This window comes from Podarcis bocagei, assembly GCF_964188305.1.
Source record: "Podarcis bocagei genome assembly, chromosome: 9".
Classification (NCBI taxonomy): Eukaryota; Metazoa; Chordata; class Lepidosauria; order Squamata; family Lacertidae; genus Podarcis; species Podarcis bocagei.
The window spans coordinates 9,269,726-9,289,132 of NC_138134.1; the positions used below are offsets into that span (position 1 = coordinate 9,269,726).

Genomic DNA, 19,407 nt, shown 5'->3' on the forward strand with positions numbered 1-19,407 from the left:
CCCTTCAATTCTGGTCTCTCATCCTGAAATTTCTAAATTTGGGGCCACCAAGAAAGAGGTAAAATCCCTGATGAGTCCTGAGATTCTGGGAAGAGGAGAAGTCTGTTGCTTTCTTCCAATAGTGTCATTGTGAACTTCCAACTGTGTCTGGGTTAGCCCCTGCTGAAAAGAACATGATAAATCAGACAGGAATTCTTATGTAGACACTGCAGATTTTTAACAACACAAACCTATGCATGTCTAATCAGAAGTAAGTCCTGTTGTATTCAGCGGAGCTTACTCACAGAAATCTGTTTGATTTCCAGAAGCATGTATCTCAATGTGGTAGACATATACCCTTTTGAAGAAATAAAATAGACATGAACCTTGAAATGTTGCCCACATACGTTTTTCTTTGCCAAATATCTAACATATTCTACTAGTGATGGAATGATTGAAACTGATCTATCCTCCAAAGGTTGATGGGGGTGATATCTCCTTGCCTTTAAAAAAGGGAGGCTGGATTCCTTCCATAAAGATGTTATCTGATTTATGGCAATACTGCGATAAACATTAGGCACCCACTTCCCACCTGACCACCGCAAACATCTGCAAAGGAGTAACTGAACCAGCAATTCAATTCCACCATGTGGGGGGTCAACACAAGATCTGTGTTTCTTATCTCTCAACTTATTTGCATGAATGCACTTCACTCCTCCACCGCCTTCCTGCCGCCCTTGGACAAAGATTCTCCCAAGCCTGATAAAGTCACGCCTGCTTCATTTCACTGTTGTTGTTGTTGTTTTTTAAAGTTAACAGACTTCTGCAACTCATTTACTCTTGCCTTATTTTACAGAAGAAGCGCTTAAAGTGGGCCCAGATCTCACAGCTTATGCGCTCCCAATATAGCTTACAGTGCGTCACTTGTAATAATGATGTCACTGGGAACCAGGATTATGGAATTTACTTTTGTGGCACGACATGGGGATGCAGGCTGAGATCCAAAGAGTGACTTTAGGCATGCTCAATAGCTAGGGAGCGCCCAGCTGGATTTTCTTACTCATTTCCTTTGAGCAGCTGATTCCTATGCCATATCACAAACAGCTTTCGAAAGGACCTCCAATGGTCAAACTAGTCATGATGCAAAAAGGCGCATGCAGGGTCCTATGCTATTGTTTTCTTTATTGCAGCCACTGGGGTTAAATGTCCAGTGGTGGGGCAGAGATAGAATAATAGAATTGTAGAGTTGGAAAGGATCCCAAGGGCAATCTAGTCCAACCCCCTGCAACACAGGAATCTCAACTAAAAGGTAAAGGTAAAGGACCCCTGGATGGTTAAGTCCAGTCAAAGGCGACTATGTGGTTGTGGTGCTCATCTCACTTTCAGGCCAAAGGAGCCGGCGTTTGTCCACAGACAGCTTTCCGGGTCATGTGGCCACCATGACTAAACCGCTTCTGGCGCAACAGAACACCGTGATGTAAGCCAGAGTGCATGGAAACATCGTTTACCTTCCCACTGCAGTGATACCTATTTATCTACTGGCACTGGTGTGCTTTCGAACTGCTAGGTTGGCAGGAGGTGGGACAGAGCAATGGGAGCTCACTCTATCACGGGGATTCGAACTGCCGACCTTCCAATCAGCAAGCTGTAGATGCTCAGTGGTTTAGACCACAGTGCCACCTAAACTAAAGCATCAATGTCAGATGGCCATCTAACCTCTGCTTTAAAATCTCCAAGGAAGAAGAGATGCTTAACCTTTTCCCCATGGGATACTTTTCTGACCAAAATGTTTCTCTCCCAGCTTCCCAATATACAGGCAAGCCAGCCAGCCAGCAGATGATAGATAGATTGATTGATAGATGATAGATAGATAGATAGATAGATAGATAGATAGATAGATAGATAGATAGATAGATAGATGATAGATAGATAGATATAGATAGAGAGTCCATGTATTTTTCCCATGTAGGGAGAGAAATAGTTGGGGATACTTGTTCAATGGACAGATAGCCCACTGCATAAACTTTAAACAGCCCCTTCCTTCTATTCTGCTCAGTATCAGATCTGGAACTCTAACCTGTGAATTCCTTACCATTTAAAGAGACAAAGAGAGAAGGTTACTCCCTTAACTCTGCATCATGCTGGGCTGGCAGTTTCAAAAGATGCTTGCGAACCCTGCAGCTCTATGATTCTGTGTGGAATAGGGCACCACTATTCAGAAAACCTCAGTCCAAACCTCTCTTGGTATATGGAACTAGCTGTGTGGTTCGAATGATGCAATCTCTGGTCCCTAGCTTTATGTTGATATAGACTAGTGACGTAACCCCACTGACAACATCACCAAGAAACCAAGTCCCAAAGAAATGTAGTTTGATGGTATTAAGAGTTGTCAAAAGCAATGCCATCAAATCCCTGGTTCTTATTTGTGGCCCAGAGGCTTTAAGGGTAGGAAAACAGCACGCTGCTAAACTATCTGAGTCCCCTGATTCTTATCCAATTGGTTTTAATTGAACTTAACAACAAATTAGTATACATGTAATGACTAAGCTAACCTCATTGAATTCAGTCATTTAAAAATATCAGGGTCAGGTTGCACAGTTTGAAAAAGCAAGTGATATATTCCGTCACGTACTGGTAGGATAAGAAAGAGTAAATATTCACCCATATATTCTACTGGAAACAATTTAGCAATTTATAAAATAATTTAGTGGGCTGATCCTGTCTGCTTATGCATATATAACTCAGTTATTTCATATTCTTTCTACATGTCTTCTCTATTTCTTTGTTGTTAATACTAGTTATATATGTTTGCATACTCCTTTTATCCATATGCTTATAACTATCCTTTGTACTTATAAATGACTATAGCCATAAAAAATGCAATGGAATGTTATGAATCAGTGGCACCATTATGAAAGCAGTGGTTATAGATTAGAAGAAATATTAATCCAGAGATTTAGACCCAAATTCCAGGGTGATCAAAAGATCATGGGATCTGAGACAGAATTCACCTGTCTGCCTCATTCATGAACAAATCAAAATCTTTGAGGGATCTGATATTTAAATAAAAACAAGTGTCTAGGGGTTCTGAGAAATTTCAGTTCAGTTCAAAAAACCAAAATCAACAGCTTATGACTAGAGCCACATAACTAATGCTACATATTGTTGAGTATTGAAGCTGGGCTGGGAGAAAGATGGTGAGGTGACAGAATATTAGGAAGCAAGATGAGGGAATGTTCAGGCTTCTGCAGGAATGGTGGAGCCACATGAATGAAAAACATGGCCGCCCCTCTCACTCACTTCAAGTTTGGCCCTGTTTCCACGGGTGTAGGTAGCAGTGAGGGTTTGTTGCTGTGCAGTTCATCATCATCATCATCAAACCTTTATTGGCATCACATACAAACATTCAGAATAAATAGGCCAATACGATCTCGACGCCATTTCAACAGTACAGTCATTTGCCAAAGGGAAGAAGAGGCGAGCAACCTATTTCATCTCTGTGGGTCTCCAGCAAGGGCAGGATCCTGTAGCGTACTTTGGCGACAAAAAAATCAAATAGAAGAACTTATCTACTGTCTTGGTGAGCTCCTGGTCTCTCCCCTGTAATAAGAAGCGTATAGCCTCAGTCTCTGGTTTCCATGTTGGAATACATAGATGGTCTAGAAACTGTTGGCGGTGATCATCATACATTTTGCATTTAAGGGCCATGTGAGCTAGAGTTTCCACCAGGTGGGCATCGCATGGGCAGATCCTATCTCCTTCTGCCATACCTGTAAACCTTAGAAGGAAGTTAGAAGGATTAGAATTGAACCTAGCCAGTGAAAAAGCCCTTCTTTCTTGCGGGTTAAACAAAAATTGTAAATAATTAAGGTTAAATTCCTGCACCCAAGAAGAGAGTCGAAAATAAAGAGGGGGGCATGTTTTTTCCGCAGCTGAGATTGGTTCCTGGTGATCTATGTCCCACAGCCTAGTTTTTAACATGGCCTTGGCGATTGGGAAAGCCACAGCACCCAAGAGATGCTGCGCAGTTGCTATAAAGGCATGGGAGTGTCTTTCAGGTATTGATCAGAACTTTGCCCAGATAATGCAGGGCTTGCCTGCACTGAAGCGCAAGGAGCACACAGCCCCATCCAGCACTTCCTATCAATGCACAGAGGCCCAATCCCAGCCTCCCATTCATGCATACTTTTGCACCCACATTTGTGCATTGGGCTAGAAATTTGCCCAAGGCCACACATCAAGCAGAGGAAAAGTGGGATTCGAATACAGCTCTCCCAGATTCCATGTCAATTTAAAGTATTATATGATGATCATCTCAAATCTGCAGTCCCCTGAGTTTTGGATAGGAAACGGGAGACAATAAATGAGATTGATAGTCATTGCTGTTATATCACTCTGCATTATGTTTCACAAATTCAGAGTAACCAGAATAGCTTCCAAGAAGAGAAGGCACAGAGAAAAACATGTTCTCATCCTTTGTTCCTCTGCACTTGCCATGCAGAAGCCAATAACAACAGCAAGTGCCAAGGGAGAAGACGATAGACGCATATTACAAAAGCATAAATGTGACATAATATTTTAAAAATCCATATTAGCAATTATGACCAATGCAGCCAGTGATTTGGAGCTCATTGTATCTGTAGCTGGTAATTGATCTCACTAATTAAACTTTGGTTTCTTCATGCAAGGCTGAGCTTTTTAACTTAGCTTTTAAACACCAGTGGTTTTCTGGAAATCTGAAGCTTTCCAAGACAAGATTTCAGGAGGTCCGGGAAATACTTGTAATGAGACATTTTAGAGTTAGTAAGCTTAGCTTGGCATGGCTTTCCTTAAAATATATTGTTTCATAGAATATCTCTAAAATATGGGTCAAATGCTAGTTCACTTGTCTATCTGCACTGAAGATTTGCGGCGTTTTATTCATTATTTATTAAAAACAATTTCTAAACGGACTTTCGTGAAAGCAATAATCCCAAGGCAGTTTACAATACAGATAGAAACAATTCATTAAAAACAGAAAACATCAAAAATGCAATTTCCAGGAATTGTTAAAAGTGGTACCAAAAGCCAAGAAACATGTGGGCAAATAAATGTACTTTTAACAGCTGACAGATGTTCATTACAGCATCTCAGAGGAGCAATTATTCCATAGATGGAGCACCACCACGGAGAAGGCCTTTTTCCCAGTCACAGCAAGATGAACCTTCATGGACTGCAACAGAACTAATAGGGCCTCCTCCGAAGAGCTTAATGAATAAGCAGGCCAGTGGGAAAGAATGTGTTCTTTCAGGCAACCTGGTCCCAAGTTGTGCAGGACTTAAAAATCAGTAGCAATTCTGGCCCAGCAGCAATCATATGTGCGTTGCCACACACTTAGCAGCCTAGCCACTACATTCTGCACCAGAATCAGCCACTGAACAAGGCTTAAGGGCAGCCCCCACATAGATGCACTATTCCCTGTCCAGGAATAGTCATTGCTGGTGTACCAGAGCAGGTATTATTAACCATGCAGGATACTTGAGCCTCCAGCCACAATGATGGGTCCAAGAGCATCACCAAACATTGGCTGAATTCACATGGCAGTTTATTCCATTTTCATGGCTAACTGTGGAGCTCCACACTATATTGGAACTTTCACCCAACATAAAAGCCACTTCTGGAACTATCGTGGAATAACTGCAAGTAGCTGCCTTACTATCTTTGTGGGGCACAATCTCCTGTCCCCCTAATTCGGTTTCCATGTAAATCATTTTAACGGTTTTCCAAATCACAGTTCTTAAAATTTTAACTTAATCCCTTAACGTCAGTCAATCTTCCCAATTCAGCATTAAACATAATTCTTCACCTTGCTTATTTAAATCCTAGGCCTAATTGGTAATTGCAAGCTTTTCCCAATTATATTAACTTAATGTATTTAGCTAAATAATCATTAAATTTCTTCCATTCTTCCTGATACTCCTCATTCTGATCGTGGACTCTTCCGGTCAGGTTGGCTAGCTCTGAAAAGTCCATCATCTTCATCTGCCATTCTTCCACAGTTGGTAGTTCTTACGTTTTCCACTTCTTACCTAATAATATTCGACCAGCAGTTGTGGCATACAAAAATAATTCAACATCTTTCTTGGACAATTCCAGACCAGTTATTCCAAGAAGAAAGGCCTCTGGTTTCTTTATAAATGTATATTTCACCTTTTTTTTCAATTCATTATAAATCTTTTCCCAGAAGTCTTTCACCTTGGGGCAGGTCCACCACATGTGGTAAAAGGTTCCTTCTTTTTCTTTACATTTCCAACATAGATTATCACAGTTATGATAAATCTTTGCTAATTTAAAAGGGGTCAAATACCATCTATACATCATTTTCATTATATTCTCCTTTAACATTGTACATGCAGTGAACTTAACCCCTTTCTTCCACAATCTTTCCCAATCCTCAAACATTATGTTATGTCCTACATTTCTTGCCCAATCTATCATTAGTGATTTAACTTGTTCATCCTTTGTATGCCACTCCAACAGTAACTTATACATTTTAGACAGATTTTTAACTTTAGAATCCAGCAACTCCATCTCCAACTTAGATCTTTCAGAAGCGCTTCCTTGGTGGCTCTTTGCTGTTCTAGCCAAATCATTTTCAGACTCACCTCTGCCTCCATGAGGGTTAGAAACTTTAGAAATGAAAGTTCATAGAAAAACAACCAAAACCGTAACTCAGGAAGCACAAGGTTGTCTGCTTCTAGCCATCTCTAAGTTAACAGGCTTTTGACACATTTTCAGGTGGATAACTGAATGCATTTATACCTAACCATGATGTTACAATGCCATCCCAGAATGCTTGATATTATGGCACAAACTGCCATGCCTGAAAAATGATGGAAGTGCCACTTATTTGCTTTATTTAGCAGCCTGCTTACAAGCTTGCTAGGGTCGTGATCTGGCTGCAGTGAGAAACATCACGCTGGACTTGGGCGGATATCGAATCCAATTCTGGCTTTTCTGATTCGCTTGCCTGACTTGATCCTCTAGAATAAATTCAATGGAGAAACGTGTGGTTCCTCTTTCACAACCCACCCCAAATTATCACTCTTTTTGGAAAGCGTAAAACTGCCGAGCTAAAAACAAAAGTAAAACATATGTGTTTATCCGTGAAGTTTGCTTTGAAATTAACCCAAATTCTGTTTTGCAAATGCGACGGGGTTTGTTTTTCTAAAACTGGCAACACTTTTGCAAACTTGTTTTGGAATTAATACTATAGCATATGCTTCTGTCAGAGCCACATCAACAAAACAGTATTTATACTGCATGTGATGCTTTCTTGACACACTACAGCTGAGGCCTGACGGAGATTGTAGCCTCGAGTGAATAAAAAGCAATGAAGACCAAATATGTTTCCTAATGAGTCACAACTTTAAACTCTCTTGGCAGAACAGAAAAACTTTCCTTCACTTCCCCTGGGCAATACATTGAAATATATATAGCGAAAAGGAAACTTTAAAGGAGAGACGGAGGGAGGGAGGGAAAAGTTGTGGGTGACCAAACTGCTATTCAAAACATCACCAGCATTTGATTGCAACCGCTTGTGTTTTTTTGCTGTTAATTGTTTCCAGAATGTTTGTTTGGAAATTTGTTAACTGGTGCATCATACACAAAAATGTGACCGGCAAAGTATGCTGCTCTAATATCTGGCAGTGAAGTCAATGATGCTTATAGTTCAGTGCCACTTAAAATACCCCATTGTTCACGCAACCAAGAAGAAAAATGGTATGGTATACGCTGTACTCATTTCATTTTTCTCATGAGCATGACCATGAAATGAGTTGCTGGAGTTGTTTTTGATGGCAGGTTTTGCAACTTTCTGTGAGTCCTTCTGCCTTTTCACTACGTATGAATATGGAATCGTAGAATTGCAGAGTTGAAAGGGACCCTAAGGGTCATTGAGTATAACCCCATGCAATGCAGGAATCTCAGCTAAAGCATCCATGAAAAATGGCCATCCAACCTTTGCTTAAAATCCTGCAATGAAAGAGAGCCCACAGCCTCCTGAGGGAGACTGTTCCACTGTCGAACAGTTCGATGCTTTTCAACATCTTTATGCGCCCCCTCGCCCAGCTTGTTCGGAGTTTTGGGCTGGGTTGCCATCAGTAAGCCGATGACACCCAACTCTATCTGTTGATGGATGGCCATCCTGACTTGGCCCCAGACACACTGACCAGATGTCTGGAAGCTGTGGCTGGATGGTTACGTGGGAGCCGGTTGAAGCTAAATCCTTCGAAGACCGAGGTCCTGTGGCTGGGACGGGGCGATATGGGATTGGGGGGCAACTCCTATCTCTTGCGGGGGCGCAATTAGTGCCAGCACTGTCCGTTAAGAGTTTGGGTGTAATCTTCGACACCTCCCTTTTCATGGAGGCGCAGATTGCAGCTATAACAAAGGCGGCATTTTTCCATCTCCGCCAAGCTAAGCAGTTGGCTCCTTACCTCTCTCGCCCTGACCTAGCCACTGTGATCCACGCGACAGTCACCTCCAGACTGGATTATTGTAACTCGCTCTACGTGGGGCTGCCCTTGAGACTGACCCAGAAACTCCAGCGGGTGCAGAATGCTGCAGCGAGACTCCTTACGAGGTCTTCGCTGCGATATCACATTCACCCGGTGCTACACCAGCTGCACTGGCTCCCGGTGGAGTACAGGATCAGGTTTAAGGTGCTGGTTTTAACCTTTAAAGCCCTATATGGCCTAGGACCCTCGTACCTACGGGACCGCCTCTCCTGGTATGCCCCACAGAGAAACTTACGGTCCTCAAATAAAAACATCTTGAAGGTCCCAGGCCACAGAGAAGTTAGCCTGGCCTCAACTAGAGCCAGGGCTTTTTCGGCTGTGGCTCTGATCTGGTGGAACACTCTGCCACAAGAGACCAGGGCCCTGCGGGACTTGACATCTTTCCGCAGGGCCTGCAAGACAGAGCTGTTCCACCAGGCCTTTGGCCAGGGCACAGCCTGACTCCCTCCCTCGGCAATCTTCGCGGAGCTCTGGCCCAATGGTTGCCAGTGGCCTGAATTAATCAATTTTATAATGAATGATTTTAGAGTGTTGTTTATGCTATACTTTTATACTGTTGTTAGCCGCCCTGAGCCCGGCTTCGGCTGGGGAGGGCAGGATATAAATAAAATTTATTATTATTATTATTATTATTATTATTATTATTATTATTATTATTATTATTGCCAGAAAGTTCTTCCTGGTGTTTAGTTAGAATCTCTTTTTTTGTAAGTTAAAGCCATTGTATGAGTCCTACATTCTGGAGCAAGAATAAACAAGTTTGCTCCATCTTCCACGGAACAGCCCTTGATATATTTGAAGATGCCTATCATATCTCCTGTCTTTCTCCTCTGTTCCAGGCTCAACGTTCCCAGATCCCTCAATTGTTCCTCAAAAGGTGTGTGTGTGAGTGTGTGGCCTATGACCTACTATATAATAACAGGACAGGATCACATCAAGGCTGAACTAAACCACTCCTACCACCCCAGTGTATTTGCATCTACATTTTTATTGTAGTAAAGAATCTTCTAAGCAGCTTCGGGATAAAGGTCTTGTTTCAGGAAATCTTCTTCACGTGGTAACTCCTTAAAAATGTGTTACCAGGATTATCTATCTCTCCAGAAAACTTACCTGCCCATCATTTTAGATTCTTGCGGTGCCATTATCCTCTTGGAATCAAGTAACCTCTTGGAGAGACAGACATTCCTGAAGGCCTCACAACTGTGAAAATTGCAATCAGGGCCTTGAAATGCTGACTACAATAATAATAATTTTTCTACTTTTTTTGTAATCCCTGTTGAAATGTACTCTTTGCAAGTGTTATGATAGTTGGCGGCAGTTTAGAGCATTTTTAAAGTCTCGTGGTGTATGGCCCTTTATAACCCTTCCAATTGTCATAATATTTTCTCCATTTGAATGTAACTTATTCATATCAATATATGGTTGCTACAGTCCTGTGCTGTTTGGCCTTTTTTTTGGTGGTTGTCGTATAGTAAGGTAAAAGTAAAGGGACCCCTGACCATTAGGTCCAGTCGTGACCGACTCTGGGGTTGTGGCGCTCATCCCACTTTATTAGCTGAGGGAGCCAGCGAACAGCGAACGGCGAACAGGTCATGTGGCCAGCATCACTAATCCACTTCTGGTGAAGCAGAGCAGCGCACGGAAATGCCGTCTACCTTCTCGCTGGAGCGGTACCTATTTATCTACTTGCACTTTGATGTGCTTTTGAACTGCTAGGATGGCAGGAGCAGGGAGCTAGCAACGGGAGCTCACCCCATCGCGGGGATTCGAACCGCCAACCTTCCGATTGGCATGTCCTAGGCTCTGTGGTTTAACCCACAGCGCCACCCGCGTCCCTTGTCATATAGTACTGTGGCCTTTTATGTAATTTGGCATCATAAATTGCACAGCCACATGCATTCCTAAAGCAATAATTTGGGAGCTGTTGTCCCAAAGGGATGAACCACATCTGCAGACTGATGGGAGATAGCTCCATCAATGACTACAGTTGGAGAGTCATGTTTCTAGGCTCAAAAATACATACCTTAGGAGCTAGTCATGTTCACCTCAAATGCAAAGTGAGCATTATGACACATACCCCATACCCACAATTCTTCTCTGGCTCAGATTTTAATCCATTCTGATTCAAAACTCCTACTCACATACTAGTCTCTGTCTACTCACTTACTAGTCACTGAATAAGTGGCTAGATTAGAGGAGGGCTTCAGGGTTTATGGAGATATGAAGTGAGGCAGGTCAAATTCAGACACACTGAGAAATAAGCTAAGTTACTTCCTTATTTGTGGGAGAGGAGTGGCAAGGAGGAATAGCTTGGCTTATTCATGAGCCTGCCTGATTTAAGAAAGGGCAAAGAGCTTTCCCATCGGCAATTGCTAGCTCAGACGTTCAAGGAATGTGTCCATATTGTCAAGGCAGGCTGGGTGTAAATAGCAGCCTGGGTGTAAATAAATTGCTTTGATCAATTATTCCCATAGCACAAACCAGGAGAAAGGGACACAGGATGCCTAGTAGATAATTTATGATATCATAACAAATGCCAGTGAATATACATATTATAATTATAAATTCGTATCTGGTCATTATCCGAAACCCTGCATGTTTAGGTTCATTTGCTTGCTTCTCTTATCAAGTGCACAACAGTCTTGAGGAATCAAGCTTGCTGTGAAGTCTATATTTTAATTATGGAGAAAGCAGACTGATTTGCCTATGATTATCTCTATAATTTTGCTTATGTGGAATGTCTGAACAGACTATTTACCTCCTGCCAAAGCACCTCACTTTATAAACAATTTACTTAATGTGATTTGCATAACTTTTCAGCATATGCAAATCAATCAAGTATGTATTATTCATGATAATCTGCTTTGGAAAATATTGTTCTCAGATCGGTCCTTTGTTGATCCACCGGGTGCCACATCCATTTACAAAACATTAATCGTCCTGGAAAGAGGCACATTTTGTAGTGGGTGATTCTTCATCCGATAGCAGCTGAAGAATTACAGGGGCAGAAATTACATAAATTACATGATAAGCAGCTCTAGTCAAAGTCATCTAGGAAACAGACATCATGTATGCTTCAACATCAGGTATGCTTCCTTTGCAGCTGTATTGACCTTGTCAGTTCATCATCATCATCATTGTAGGCTTAAAATGTAGAGAAGAAAACAAAGCAGAAGACTATGCCTGAAATAATTTTGACAACTCAGCAAAAAATTAGAATTGATAGGTATAGGCATCTGTCATTAATATGTCACCTTCAGCCTGCTGTGCCCCAGTGGCAAACTCCAGCAATTGACCTCAGGGGCCCTTGGTTGGTAAACTTATCCTGCAAGCCTAGATTTGGGCAGCGCTTGCTAGCCACAAGACTAGCATAATCTACTGATAGGGCATGCATGCTGTTTTATAGGCTGACCTTTCGCCTCAGAAAGTAATTTGAAAATAGCAAAGAAGATTGTTGCTCCATGCTCTGCCAAGCACCAGGTTGGTAAAGCTACAAACATCAGGGACAAAATTATCAAACACTTGGAACCAAAGAACTGTGAGGAGTATTCCCTGCATACAGTGGAGCATCCTCAACATTCATTTCCGAGCACAATAAGTGTTGGTGCTGACCTTTAAGGCCCCAAATGACCTCGGTCCAATATATCTGAAGGAGCATCTCCACCCCCGTCGTTCTGCCCGGACACTGAGGTCCAGCGCCAAGGGCCTTCTGGCGGTTCCCTCGCTGCGAGAAGCCAAGTTACAGGGAACCAGGCAGAGGGCCTTCTCAGTAGTGGCACCCGCCTTGTGAAACGCCCTCCCAGCAGATGTCAAAGAGAAAAACAGCTACCAGACTTTTAGAAGACATCTGAAGGTAGCCCCGTTTAGGGAAGCTTCGAATGTTTAATAGGTTAAGGTAAAGGGACCCCTGACCATTAGATCCAGTCATGACCGACTCTGGGGTTGTGACGCTCATCTCGCTTTATTGGCCGAGGGAGCCGGCGTACAGCTTTCAAGTCATGTGGCCAGCATGACTAAGGCGCTTCTGGTGAACCAGAGCAGTGCACGGAAACGCCGTTTACCTTCCTGCTGGAGCAGAGACTCTCCTCCCTGGAAGAGAGGGGAGTGGTTGTGGGCGGGAGCCCGAGCACCGCCCCTAGCAGGGGGCATTAGCCCTCTGCCTCCTCCTCTCACCTGGCTGGTGCCCACGCCCCCTCGGCAGGCATCCAACCAGGTGCCTTCGAGGGGGCGTGTTCAGCAGCCTTTTGCGGTGGCGCCAGCCTCTCCTCGGCCTCATTCTTCTCTGTCCTCTCGTCGCGAGTCACCCACCCTCCACTCCCTTTTAGCTCAGGGTCTTTGTTCTTTGGCCTTGCTATGGACCTTAGGTTGGTCACCCTGGTTGTCCGGGGGGCCTGGTAGGAATTTTTCCATTTGGCATTAGGCTTTTTGGTTTTTTCGCCTACCTCGTAGCAATCGTCACAACTTTTTGTGGTATTGGTGGGTAGATTAGGCATTGGAATAATGTGTTGTGGTGTGTCGAAGGGCTGGGTGTGGCCATCGCCTATGCCTTCAATTTTTGGGTATTCCGTTAAAGGAATCTGGCGGTCGTGTATTCTGTCCGATGCCTGCTTGGCGGGAGGCCATGGCACAACCCCCGGTGACATCAGGGGATAGCCTATAGTTGGATTAGCATCAACAGGCTCCACCTACTGGTGAATAAACCCCCCTGTTTTAGACATCCAATGCCTAAGCCAATACGTTTTTACTGCTATAATCAATAAAGTTGTGGCCTTTTCTTGCCCATTAACCTTATATCACGTATCCTTGTGTATTTATTTCACATCGCGGGGGTCGGGTCCTCGAACCACAATACCTATTTATCTACTTGCACTTTGACGTGCTTTCAAATTGCTAGGTTGGCAAGAGCAGGGACCAAGCAACAGGAGCTCACCCCATCATGGGGATTCGAACCGCCAACCTTCTGATCAGCAAGTCCTAGGCTCTGTGGTTTAACCCACAGCGCCACCCGCGGCCCAGTGAGACTATTGTATTTTAATATTTTGTTGGAAGCCGCCCAGCCAGATGGGCAGGGTAGTAATAAATAATAATAATAATAATAATAATAATAATAATAATAATAATAATAATAATAATAATTCCCCTTCCCATCATGCTCCTTGGGTCCTCCTCAATGCCCTTCTTGAGTATGCCTCTAAGTCCTGGAGGGGAGGAAATAGGAAATGGTGTCCCTGCCCAGAGAGGCCACTTTGGTGCTGCTTACACAGTAGTTTCTCTTCACCCCCAGAGACCCACTTCATTGTCTCTTGAGACAGATAGATGTCAACAGCCAAGGAGTAGCAGTTGGTGCACATCTAGCAAATCTCCATGACTGTGGCAACATTACACTGGACAGGTTGCTATATGCACTCAGTGCTAGGATGCAATATAATAATAGTAATAAAAAAGAAATTTGATATAGAAAGGATCCAGCTTACCTAGTGAAACATACTGAAGCTTGTCTGTACTCTTCATCAAAATACAGATAAACCCGGAGAAGTCACTTACAACCTTCATTTTCCCCCATCAGATCAATAAGGTGGCTTTTTTAGATGCTTAGCACAGCCCTTGACATCCGAAAATTGATTTCAGTTCTTATCACTGACAAAAACAGTTTGTCAGAGAGCAAGAGATGGGTGTAAAATTAATTAAACACTACAAGCATGGCAAGCATTGTACAAACTCGAGGCAGAAAGAAAGCAGCTTACACAATTCTTGGCCTTTCAGGGATTATGGAAAATAATGCAAGGATATTTTTTTAAGCAGAGATGGGTCTAAGTGTTTGCATTTACACTATACATTTGACAAGGAAAAGGAGAATGCTTATAAGTGAGTTGACTAGAGGACAAAGATTTGCAAAAAGTTGATCCTGGCATGCATGTCCATCACCCACCCACCCACCCCCTAAAATACCGGAAGCTGAATGTGTGAACTGACTCAATTTTAGGGCAGCATGCCACAGTACTTAGATCCACTGAAAAGAGGATATGGGCAGGTTGTACACTGTATTAGGATGAGATTCACAGATTTTGCTAGGCAATACCTACAACCTATGACAAAGGTCCATATAGTTAAAGCTATGGTTTTCCCAGTAGTGATGTATGGAAGTGAGAGCTGGGCCATAAAGAAGGCTGATCGCTGAAGAATTGATGCTTTTGAATTATGGTGCTGGAGGAGACTCTTGAGAGTACCATGGACTTCAAGAAGATCCAACCTATCCATTCTGAAGGAAATCAGCCCTGAGTGCTCACTGGAAGGACAGATCCTGAAGCTGAGGCTCCAATACTTTGGCCACCTCATGAGAAGAGAAGACTCCCTGGAAAAGACCCTGATGTTGGGAAAGATGGAGGGCACAAGGAGAAGGGGGCGACAGAGGACGAGATGGTGGGACAGTGTTCTCGAAGCTACCAGCATGAGTTTGACCAAACTGCGGGAGGCAGTGGAAGACAGGAGTGCCTGGCATGCTCTGGTCCATGGGGTCACGAAGAGTCGGACACGACTAAACGACTAAACAACAAATGCATGTCCCAGTGCCAGTTTTAAGGCTGTGCAGGCAGCTCCCCTGCACAAGTGCTGAGCCAAGAGGGTCAAATGGAGAAGATCCATTAATAGAGAAGATCCATTTGAGGGCGCCAAATTTTGGCCTCACACAGGGCACCATATTACGAAAGATTACCAGTGTCCACCCTTTGTGGCATGAAAACAATGGAAGAAGTTGCGCAAGTCTCCTTTTAGTGTTTCTGCATTCAAAGCCACCATCAAAAGTTACAGTCTTCATACATGGAGGAGCTGACGTGTTTAATCAGAGAAAAATCATTGCCAATACAGTGGACGCTCGGGTTGCGAACGTGATCCATGCGGGAGGCACGATCGCAACCTGCAGTGTTTGCAACCTGCAGCGCTGCATCTGTGCGCGCGCGGGTCGCGATTCGGCACTTCTGCGCATGTGCAAAGTGTGATTTAGTGCTTCTGTGCATGTCCGAGCGCTGAAACCTGGAAGTAACCCGTTCTGGTACTTCCAGGTTTGGCGCGGTGCGCAACCTGAAAACACGCAACCTGAAGCGTCTGTAACCCGAGGTATGACCATATGACTGTTTACTAAACACTGGAAACTCCTTATAGACTTTTTGCATGAAAAACAAAATGAACATATGGTGTCTTTGAGGATTCAAGAAAAGATTGGTTTATAGAAAGTGGAACTGTTGCGTCTTATCTTGGAGTGGATGTTTGAAACAATTTTCTACATATAGCTGACAGACAAAGAATAAGAAATTCTCTTTCCCTTTTTGTTCTTTTCTATTCTTTAATTTTTCTCTTCTTCTTTTTCTTCCTTTTCTTCTTTTTGGTTTGTGTTTTTATTTAGATTAGGGTTTTTTATTTTTGATAATATATATATATTGGATATTTAATAGTAACCTTTGTATTTTCTTTCAAACTTTAATAAAATCTATTTTTTTAAAAAAAGTTAGTTTTCATAAAGCATTCATAATGGGTAAATGTGCTTGAATATACTCGTCAGACATATGTGAGACAGAAGAAAACATAGTGGCCTTATACTTCTTCTTTTTTTTACTCATCCTTATACTTTAGGGTGCAACCTTGATGGCAGAAAGTGAGGAGGAATTAAGGAACCTTTTAATGAGGGTGAAAGAGGAGAGTGCAAAATATGGTCTGAAGCTCAACATCAAAAAAACGAAGATCATGGCCACTGGGCCCATCACCTCCTGGCATACAGAAGGGGAAGAAATGGAGGCAGTGAGAGATTTTACTTTCTTGGGCTCCATGATCAATGCAGATGGTGACAGCAGTCACAAAATTAAAAGACACCTGCTTCTTGGGAGAAAAGCAATGACAAACCTAGACAGCATCTTAAAAAGCAGATATATCACCTTGCCAACAAAGGTCCGTATAGTTAAAGCCATGGTTTTCCCAGTAGTGATGTATGGAAGTGAGAGCTGGACCATCAAGAAGGCTGATCGACGAAGAATTGACGCTTTTGAATTATGGTGCTGGAAGAGACTCTTGAGAGTCCCATGGACTGCAAGAGGATCAAACCTATCCATTCTGAAGGAAATTAGCCCTGAGTGCTCACTGGAAGGACAGATCGTGAAGCTGAGGCTCCAATACTTTGGCCACCTCATGAGAAGAGAAGACTCCCTGGAAAAGACCCTGGTGTTGGGAAAGATGGAGGGCACAAGGAGAAGAGAACGACAGAGGACGAGATGGTTGGACAGTGTTCTCAAAGCTACAAACATGAGTCTGACCAAACTGCGGGAGGCAGTGGAAGACAGGAGTGCCTGGCGTGCTCTGGTCCATGGGGTCACAAAGAGTCGGACATGACTAAATGACTAAACAACAACAATACTTTAGGATTATTTTCTGTGCAGGAATGACTCAGATCCATGGTTAGGAGAATAATGCAGGTCCTGCCGCCAGACAGTGGAAGTTGGAAGTCAGAATGGGACTGTGGAGGAAACAGAAAATAAACTACAATTAATGAAAAAGGAAAATGGCAGAGAGAAAACTTACAGGAGGTTGATAAAAAAATACTTTGAGAGGCATGTGGGGGTGGGAAGGGAAAATATAAAAGAAAACACCTTCTCTACTCAAAGCCTTGGATCAATAAATTCAGCCTAAAATGGGGAGGCTAATTCACAATACCCTCAGATCAAATGTCTGTACTTAGCTTGAAGAAAGCTATGGTAGGGACCTCCATACCACAAGGAAAATGCTGTCTTGAAGAATAAAACTATGCATTGCCTAGCTGACTGTGGAACTCACTGCCACAGGAGAAAGCAATGGCCTCCAAGTTGGATAGCTTTAAAAGGATTGGACAAATTCATGGAGGCAGCAATGCTACTGAATACTGAAGAAGCTCCATCATCATACAATTGAACCAGAATCAGATAAATTACAGGTCTTGTCTCATCATCCCCACACATCTTGCGGTGTGTTGACTCTGAGGAACACCTTGCCTGAGTCTCTCACACACAACTAACATGGGTTGGAGGAAATTAGATTGATTTCTCTTCTTTGGCAGATTTACAAAAATAAAAACACACACCAATAAAACATGTTTAGAAAGGGGCAAGATTAGATTAGGGTTACCAGACGTCCCCGTTTCCCGGAGACAGTCCCTGGATTTGTGAATAAGTCCCTGGACAAATTCCAACACCGGAATGTCCCCGGATTTCATCTAATGTCCCCGGGAAACGCAGCAGCGGCAGTCTCAGCAGCCCGGAGCAGTTGGCTCTGGCTGGCTTCAGGAGCTGCTCGGAAGTCCCCATGTGATGGTGGTGCAGGGGCTCGAAGATGCAGCTTCCGGGCTGCTCCACCTTCCCTGACCCCAGCAACTCAGCTGTGAAGGGAGGCTTCATGCTGCCTATCGGAGCAGCCTCCCAACTCCTACTTGCATGCAAGCAGGGCGGGATATTATTATTAATAATAATACAGTGGTGCCTCGCAAGACGAAAAGAATTCGTTCCGCGAGTCTTTTCGTCTTGCGATGTTTTTCGTCTTGCGAAGCATGGTCCGTCGCAACTGCGCCTCTTCAAGCGGCTTTTTTAAAAAAGCGCAAAACGTTTTTGTCTTGCGAAGCAAGCCCATAGGGAAATTCGTCTAGCGAAGCAACGCAAAACCGAAAAACCCTTTCGTCTAGCGAGTTTTTTGTCTTGCGAGGCATTCGTCTTGCGGGGCACCACTGTAATAATAATGATAATAATAATAATAATAATAATAATAATAATAATAATAATAATAATAATAATAATAATAATTTTATATAAGGTTTTAAAAAACTACCCTGGGATCTATTCTGATGAAGGGTGGTTTGGAAGTTGAAACAATACATGCATATTTGAATTTCTAATAATTAAATGTGCGCTTTTGTGCTCCACAGATAAATAATCCAAGCTGTGGGTTAACTTTGTCATGAGCACCTATCTTGTTATTTTTCCGGAAGCAAAGGATTCTTGACATAAGGTATTATTTCAGCCCCATCCTATCCATGCTTGCTTGTAAGTCACTCCAGTTGAGTTCAATGGGGCTTACCTCCAGGTATGTGTGAATAGGATTGCTGCCTTTATTAATGAATATCAATAAAGGCTGAACTCTGAATATCCACTACGCTCGTTATTTTATCGGGCCCTCTTTCTTCCCATAGACTCTAGTCCTTGAAGACAAACGGCCACAGCTCCCTAGTTCTGAGAAGTTTCTTCTTTATTTTGCCTAATCTTTTCAGCCCCTGAAAAAAATTCCATATCCTGGAGCAAACCTAAAACTTCTGCGGAAGGTTACAGTTCACAAAGCCCACCCGTCTCTCATTGAAAAGTCTTAGGAGAGTAAATGCCTGCTAATGCTGCCCTGCAGCAGAAGAAAAGCCACAACACAGAAGGCAGAGAAGAAGTGAGAGAAGGGAAGTGAGCGATTAGAGTCATATGCACAAGGCATTGTTGTCTTTTGTTGGGTTTAATTACAGTCACTTTAAACTGGATCAGGACACCTAAACTTCAGGGAAATTTGGTGCCAGATCCTAGCCAGATCTGTGCTTCAAAGCCTACATCTTGCCAGACTATAACATGTTTTCTGCCTTTACTATTTATTTATTTGTTAGACACTGAAATATCATTTACAGTGGTGCCTCACAAGACGAAAAGAATCCGTTCTGTGATTCTCTTCGTCTAGCGGTTTTTTCGTCTTGCGAAGCAAGCCCATTGGCGGATTAGCGGATTAGCGCTATTAGCGGCTTTTAGCGGCTTTTAGCGGCATTTAGCGGCTTTTAGCGGCTTATCTGCTGATCGGATCAGCTGATAAGCGGCTTAGCGGCTTAGAAAAA

General features: G+C 43.1%; 1 long non-coding RNA gene across 1 annotated transcript in view; it reads right to left on the minus strand.

Moving 5' to 3' along the window:
• Positions 1–16,897, minus strand: part of LOC308594669 — a 99,703-nt gene extending 82,806 nt beyond the window's left edge. Inside the window, exon 1 of the long non-coding RNA XR_014011544.1 lies at positions 16,863–16,897. This is a non-coding gene — a long non-coding RNA (uncharacterized lncRNA). The remainder of the gene's footprint in view (positions 1–16,862) is intronic.
• Between the last annotated feature and the right edge of the window lie 2,510 nt (positions 16,898–19,407).